Source organism: Schistocerca gregaria, chromosome 1 (assembly GCF_023897955.1).
Source record: "Schistocerca gregaria isolate iqSchGreg1 chromosome 1, iqSchGreg1.2, whole genome shotgun sequence".
NCBI classification, from domain to species: Eukaryota; Metazoa; Arthropoda; class Insecta; order Orthoptera; family Acrididae; genus Schistocerca; species Schistocerca gregaria.
The window spans coordinates 424,142,695-424,151,304 of NC_064920.1; the positions used below are offsets into that span (position 1 = coordinate 424,142,695).

Below are 8,610 nucleotides of genomic sequence, written 5' to 3' on the forward strand. Positions count from 1 at the left end.
TTTAGCTGCAGACTAGAGAAATAAGCGTCACTGCAACGTGATACACGTCCGGATGACTTTTCAGACAGTCATGACGAAGTAATCCCATGTTCTCCGTAAAACCGTGGCCCAAAATCTGCAACTAGTCCGAAGCCTTCAACACGTCTACCTTTTACGGAATTGTGAGTTGTTGGTGTTGCGGTCTTCAGTCCGAAGACTGATTTGATGCAGTTCTCCATGCCAGTCCATCACGCACAAAACTTCTTCATAATTATTGAAACCTACATCCGTTTGAACCTGCTTGCCGTATCCAAGACTTGGACTCCCTCTAGAAACTCCCCCCCCCCCCCCCATCCCCCCCCATCCCCCCCCCCCCCACACACACACACTTATTTCCATTACCAAATGGACAATTTCTTGATGCCTCACGATGTGTCTCATCAATCGATTCCTGTGTACAAGTTGCGTACTAAATTTTTTTCCCCAATTCTATTCAGTACTTCCTCATTTGTTATTCGATCTACGACCTAATCTTCATTCTTCTACAACACATTTCAAAAACTTCTATGTGCTTTTTGTCTGAATTGCCTATCGTCCACGTTTCACTTTCGTACAAGATGACACTCCAGACAAATAACTACAGAAAAGACTTCCTAAAGGTGAAATTTACATTAGATGATGATAAAATTCGTTATTTTTAAAAACGCTTTTCTTTCTACTGCCCGTCTGTATTTTATGTCTTCCCTACACGGCCATCATCAGTTATCGTGCTGCCCAAATGAAGAAACTTTTAGTGTTTCATTTCCTAATGTTATTCCCTCAACATCGCCTGACTTATTTCGACTGTATTCCATTACCATGGTCTTACTGTTATTAATGTTCATCTGATAACCTCTTTTTCAAGACACAATCATTTACGTTCAAATGCTCTTCCGAGTCAGCCATTTCTGACAGAGTTACAGTGTGAGATGTGCTTTCATTTGTGGGTGGTGTTTCTGTGATTGATGTATTGCGAGATGCCAAGTCTTTAATCGTTCCTATGTACTAACAGTTACCGCCTTTTCTGAATTTCCCAATCTCTTGATTTTGTGGTCCTGTTATGCACTGTTATGTACTGACATGCAGTGCCACGTTTTTAACAGCTAACGTCGTTTCCGATTGCAGAGCGGCAAGGGCTATAAGAGGGCTTCTACATTTAAGTACCTCACTATGAAAGCACAAAATATTGCTTCTCACGTAACTCGAGATAGGGTGGCATAGAGTTTATTTAAAAACACTCACTTTTCTTTGGTGCTTGACTATTGTGGTCAGGTCCCTTTCTTCTTTGTAGTCCATTGACCCCCCCCCCCCCCCCCCTCAAAGCACGACTGCAAAGCGAAAGTGACCCCTCACTGGCCAGTCCGAATTACACATCCGTCGTCGCTTTCTACGCTGTGCTCGCAGTTTTCTTCTTCTGATCTGCACATAAATTCCAACAAACCCAGGCACAGAACATGCTCTTTCCTCTGCTACTAATGAAAGTTACGTTCTTTACACTCTCAGTTTTCATTGGTCTAGTGAAAAAAAAGTGAGACGTGTTTCCAAGCTATATAGCAACATGCACCACTACCAGTGCCATCAACAAATTTCAATAATTTTATTCCTTCACCCCGAACTGTGATTATCTTTCCAAATTTTTCATTGGTTTCCTTCACAGCTTACTCAATTTACAGATTGAATAACATCGAGGACAGTCTAAAAACAGGACTATGAGGCGCATATTTAATTAAACTAGATAGACACTGCCATTCATTGCCATTAGAACAGTACTCCCAGGGCTACCGAACCCTCGAAGTTTCCGACGTCTCAGAACGAATTTAATTCTATGAACATGACCTTCACACATTGTCGACTAAGGTTTTGAATCATGAAATGTTGTAGCAAACAGCTTTCAACACGTTCTTGATAGCAACGAGATTGGTAGAAAATAGAATTTCTTGAGTGTTATCAGTAGAACCGTAGCTCCGTGGACGTTTCAGCAACAAAGAGTTGACTGAAGATCGAAACAATTATTCGGTAAGCGAATTTATTTTTGCACACGAAGCTTCGGACTAAAGAATATCTCTGTTGTTACGAAGGAAGTCCACCACTACAACTGGCGAGGGATAGTAAGCAGTTGTCGTAACATCGCATGTTTTATCGAAAAATGTGGTTGGTTGCTGTCACTTGTTATAGTTCTCCAGACGAAGAAGGAGTGGAATAAAGTAGTATTAAGAAGCAGTAAAGATGGAAAAAGTACTACATTGCGAGGCTCTAATTTAAAGATGCCCGGACAGCACTTGTGTAGTCACAAAGATCCCTAGATGACAAGTGGTTTTCTGTCTAACGTTGCGAGTACGGTTTCCGTGTGAGGCTCGTTCGGGGCTTTGCATTGGCTTCAGATTCATCAAAATACAGATATTTTGTACCCTGGAAACTTCATCTCCATGGCAGCCCTGAGGCTATAACACCAGCAATATCAGTGTATTGAGTAAGTTCAAGTAGTGACTAGGGGAAAGCTGTGCCACACTGAGATTCGAACGCACATTTCTTGTGCTTCGCACGCAGTCGCCTTAGCCATTTGCCTTTCTATATAAGCCTCCAACCCAGACGCAAACTTTTATTTTCACTATCAAACTTTTATTTTCACTATCGTTTCGTCCTATTACTTCCGGACAAATACAGATGGTTCCTCATTTCAGAATGGTACCACCAGAGTACATATATATTGACAATGGATGTGATGGAGGATCCGAGCTTACCACGAAGAACATATACCAAATGAATTAATTTGACTGACGTGAAATATATGGCTTCGACGAGGATGATTAGAATTAAATGCAGTAGCGTGTAATATTAGAGTGGACGCGCTGGCGTACCACTTTGACAGTCACCGGAAAGTAGGTTTTATTCAGTGACCGACGTTTTACAAAATGACGCGGCGACATACCCAGAAAATCTTTATGTTAAAAGCAGATCGCATTAATTTTTCTGCCTAAAGAGCTTCAGAACACAGTTCGGGGAATTCAAAGGTGTTTCTTCAAAGACCATGAAGATACTTGTAGCCAAAGAGAGTAAATGTTACACAGACCATGGTCTAAATATCTACAAACCATATTTTGGCAACAAAATGAAAGAATCATATTGTACTTTCTTGATATGAGGCGCCATTTGTTCTGCCCCGTCGTCCAGCTATTCTTGCAACGGCTCTGCAAACAAATTGTCACCTACGAAATTTAAAAAGGACCAGATATTTTTATTACATATAAACGATGGTCGTGATACTGGATAGTATATTACTTCTTGACTGCGCTTTCACAATTAATGACGAAAAGCAAATATATATATATATATATATATATATATATATATATATATATATATATATATAGAGAGAGAGAGAGAGAGAGAGAGAGAGAGTTACAAAAAGGTACGGCCAAACTTTCAGGAAACATTCCTCACACACAAAGAAACAAAATATGTTATGTGGACATGTGTCCGAAAACGCTTACTTTCCATGTTAGAGCTCATTTTATTACTTCACATTAATCATGGAATGGAAACACACAGCAACAGAATGTACCAGCGTGACTTCAAACACTTTGTTACAGGAAATGTTCAATATGTCCTCCGTTAGCGAGGATACACGCATCCACCCTCCATCGCATGGAATCCCTGATGCGCTGATGCAGCCCTGGAGAATGGGGTATTGTATCACAGCCGTCCACAATACGAGCGCGAAGAGTCTGTACATTTGGTACCGGGGTTGCGTAGACAAGAGCTTTCAAATGCCCCCATAAATGAAAGTCAAAAGGGTTGGGGTCAGGGGAGCATGGAGCCCATGGAATCGGTACACTTCTACCAATCCATCGGTCACCGAATCTGTTGCTGAGAAGCGTACGAACACTTCGACTGAAATGTGCAGGAGCTCCATCGTGCATGAACCACATGTTGTGTCGTACTTGTAAAGGCATATGTTCTAGCAGCATAGGTAGAGTATCCCGTATGAAATCATGATAACGTGCTCCACTGAGCGTAGGTGGAAGAAACTAAAATGAGCTCTAACATGGAAATCAAGCGTGTCCGGACACATGTCCATATAACATCTTTTCTTTATTTGTGGGTGAGGAATGTTTCCTAAAAGTTTGGCCGTACCTTTTTGTAACACCCTATATATAGTGCAGGACAATACGTTGATAATGAGGGTTTCGCGTGATGCATGCCAGAGATAAATCTCTGCAGTTGCACTATTCTCTGTGTCCTCGGTGGCTCAGATGGACAGCCGGCACGGTAGCTCAGTGTGTTCGGTCAAAGGGTTTGCTGGCCTCTGCAATAAAAAAAACTGAGTTAATCGATCAACAACGAACTTAAACGGATGTCTTACGACGTCCACCCCGAGCAGACGCACCGAACCAAAACGAACGCCGGCACGGTAGCTCAGCGTGTTCGGTCAGAGAGATGGTTGGCCTCTGTAATAAAAAAAAACTGAGTGGATCAACAGAACGAACTTAAGCGTATGTCATGTGACGTCCGCAACGACCAAACACGACGTAAAAAGAGGGGGGGGGGGGGGGGGATGGAGCGTCTGCCATGTAAGCAGGAGATCCTGGGTTCGAGTCCCGGTCGGGGCACAAATTTTCATCTGTCCCCATTGACGTATGTCAACGCCTGTAAGCAGCTAAGGGTTTTCATCTCACTATAAATTGTATTTTGTTCCACCAGCATTATTAATGGACAAAAACACAATTATTTTTCACCCTTACATCCAAATGAAGACGTTAAATAACGATATGTCCCCAATAAGTAAACGGGTATTTAAACGGAGTTTGTACTCCCTCTCCCTCTCTCTCTCTCTCTCTCTCTCTCTCTCTCTCTCTCTCTCTCTCTCTCTCTCCCTCTCTCTCCCCCTTTCGCTCTCGCTCTCCCCTCTCTGTCTCCTTCCGTGGGTACGAGTCACTGCCGTGCGCTCACGCACGTTAGTCACGGCAGTGTCGTGAACTATCTTTCCACGAGTATGTGATGCACCGGAACAGGAAATCTCGCCATAAACACGAGGCAGTTACGCTCTCGTCACCTCACTCAATGTGTCACCCTTGTTTGTGTGTATCGTAAGCGTAGAAGATCTTATTGTTTGTCACACGAAACGTCACTCACGTAACCACGGAGTATTTCTTGAGAAACACAGGAAAAGTAATGGCAGCACTTGTGTACATGCGTCCGGGTTGACCAGTTAAATACTGCAACACGCAGACACCTTAGCATTCTGTCGAATTTGAACCAGACTAAACTGGTCCCTATAAGAATGAAAAATGAAATAGTGAAGCAGTCTAAAACTCTTAATAAATGTAGCCGCAAAGTTTTTCATGCTTTATTATCTTCACATACGACAGGAAGGTGGGATGGGTTGAGTCTGGTAATAATAGTACACTACAACGTCAGTGCATCAGTAATTTGAGTACCATGAACTGATTTCCTAGCCCGGATATCGAGCGCCTGCAGGAAGCTCATATAGTACGTATTAATAATTTATATTAATTGCATCTCTTGAGTATAAATAACTCTTGTATCTGTAATCCGTCAAGGTATATGTAATACAGAAGTACAGACCTTTTTCTGTCAGGCTTTTACCAAACAAAATTCAAGGTGAAAGGATATCAGTGATAAGATCCACTGATGACATATAATCTTCACTGAAAGTGAAGATTACTTACAGAATCTGTTGAATGGATTGAACAGTCTAATGAGTACAGAATGAGAGGAAATCGAAGAAAGACGACAGTAACGGGACGTAATAGAAATGAGAACAGGGAAAAACTTAACATCACATTTTGGGACTACGAAGTAGACGAAATTAAGGAATTCTGCTACCCAGGTAGCAAAATAACCCACGACAAACGCAGCAAGGACATAAAAAAAAACAGTCTAGCGCTGGCAAAGAGAGCATTCATTCCTGGCGAGAAAGCCTGCTAGTACCAAACACAGACAAATTAATGATACCATGGACCCTGCATGTCAGTAGGGAACTGTTCAGCCTGGTGGAGACTCTGTAATAGTGTGGGGCGTGTGCAGTTCGAGTGATGTGGGACACATGATACGTCTAGATACGACTCTTGACAATTGCACGTACGTAAGCATCCTGTCTGATCGCCTGCATCCATTCATGTCGATCGTGCATTCCGACAGTCTTGGGCAATTCCAGCAGGACAATGCGACATCCCACACGTCCATAATTGCTACATTGTGGCTCCAGGAACACTCTCCTGAGGTTAAAGACTTCCGCTGGCCACCTAACTCCCCAGACGCGAACATTATTGAGCATACCTCTGACGCCTTGCAACGTACTGTTGGAAAGGGACCTCTATCACCTCGTACTCTTACGTATTTATGGACAGCCGCGCACGATTCATGGTGTCAGTTCCCTCTAGCACTACTTCAGACATTATTCAAGTCCCTGCCACGTCGTGTTGCAGCACTTCTGTGTGCTCGCGGCTACCCTACACAGTATTAGGCACATCTACCAGTTTCTTTGGCTCTTCAGTGTACATGTTTTTAATGTAAATTTTTGTTACACATTGCACTGCATTACAACACCATTAATTTAGCTTCATTTTCCTTGCTACCCATACAGGGTGATTCAGGTGCCCCACCGACGAATTACGCAAACTGCAGGCTTATATCTGGCCTTCAAAAACCATGAGCGAGATTTCATTATTCTCTCGCTTGCAACCCGCAGACTATCAGTCGTACAGAAAAAACGCACTCCGTCTGCAGGCCACAAGTGACCCATCGGGACCATCCGACCGCCGTGTCATCCTCAGTTGAGGACACGGATAGGAGGGGCATGTGGTCAGCACACCGCTCTCCCGGTCGTTATGATGGTTTTCTGTGACCGGAGACGCTACTATTCCGTCGAGTAGCTCCTCAACAGGCGTCACGAGACTGAGTGCACCCCGAAAAATGGCAACAGCGCATGGCGGCCTGGATGGTCACCCATCCAAGTGCCGGCCACGCCCAACAGCGGTTGACTTCGGTGATCTCACGGGAACCGATGTATCCGCTGCGGCAAGGCCGTTGCCACAGGTCATTTTTGTAGGAAATTTAATGTAGCACTGAGATACGTTCTCGATGGAGGCCATGGTTTTCGAGTTATTCGTGAAAAACGTACAAAAGTGGCCGTAAAACGCACGTCCACCGTCACACTGATCGCGAAACAGTGATTTGAAATATGGCACTGGCACTGGCTCCTACTACTGTACAAACGTTTCCAACTACGCGATCTCTTCCTGATATCCGGCCTTTTTTAGAATTTATTGACTGGGCTATTTCGCCTACAGCATAGTCGGCCGTTTCGTTAACATTATTAATTTAAGCGTGCCCTCCTCTTGAGGATAATTAAAGAAGAACGATTTTTGTAAACGTTACACTAAAATGAATTACGTTGATAGTTCTATCCAAACTTAATCTTTATAAGCGCATTAGTTTCGTAGTGAGAAGGCCCGACGTATTTGTTTATTTTGTTGTTGTTGTTGTGGTCTTCAGTCCTGAGACTGGTTTGATGCAGCTCTCCGTGCTACTCTATCCTGTGAAAGATTCATCATCTCCCAGTACTTACTGAAACCTACATCCTTCTGAATCTGCTTAGTGTATTCATCTCTTGGTCTCCCTCTACGATTTTTACCCTCCACACTGCCATCCAATGGTAAATTTGTGATCCCCTGATGCCTTAGAACATGTCCTACCAACCGGTCCCTTCTTCTTGTCAAGTTGTGCCACAAACCCCTCTTCTCCCGAAATCTATTCAATACTTCCTAATTAATTATGTGATCTACCCATCTAATCTTCAGCATTCTTCTGTAGCACCACATTTCGAAAGCTTCTATTCTCTTCCGGTCCAAACTTATCGTCCATGTTTCACTTCCATACATAGCTACAGGTTTCGGGTAATTTCATTCAGAGACTACGCCATATTATTGCTACGCATGGTGGATATGTGGAAAATATCGGACTATAGAAACTTCCTGGCAGATTAAAACTGTGTGCCCGACCGAGACTCGAACTCGGGACCTTTGCCTTTCTCGGGCAAGTGCTCTACCGTCTGAGCTACCGAAGCACGACTCACGCCCGGTACTCACAGCTTTACTTCTGCCAGTACCTCGTCTCCTACCTTCCAAACTTTACAGAAGCTCTCCTGCGAAACTTGCAGAACTAGCACTCCTGAAAGAAAGGATATTGCGGAGACATGGCTTAGCCACAGCCTGGGGGATGTTTCCAGAATGAGATTTTCACTCTGCAGCGGAGTGTGCGCTGATATGAAACTTCCTGGCAGATTAAAACTGTGTGCCCGACCGAGACTCGAACTCGGGACCTTTGCCTTTCTCGGGCAAGTGCTCTACCATCTGAGCTACCGAAGCACGACTCACGCCCGGTACTCACAGCTTTACTTCTGCCAGTACCGGGGGTGAGTCGTGCTTCGGTAGCTCAGATGGTAGAGCACTTGCCCGCGAAAGACAAAGGTCCCGAGTTCGAGTCTCGGTCGGGCACACAGTTTTAATCTGCCAGGAAGTTTCATATCAGCGCACACTCCGCTGCAGAGTGAAAATCTCATTCTGGAAA

At 43.9% G+C, this 8,610-nt stretch overlaps 1 pseudogene; it reads right to left on the bottom strand.

The window, feature by feature from the left end:
• Positions 1-6,955: 6,955 nt before the first annotated feature.
• On the bottom strand, positions 6,956-7,073 carry LOC126291574 (5S ribosomal RNA; annotated as a pseudogene).
• Positions 7,074-8,610: the final 1,537 nt, after the last annotated feature.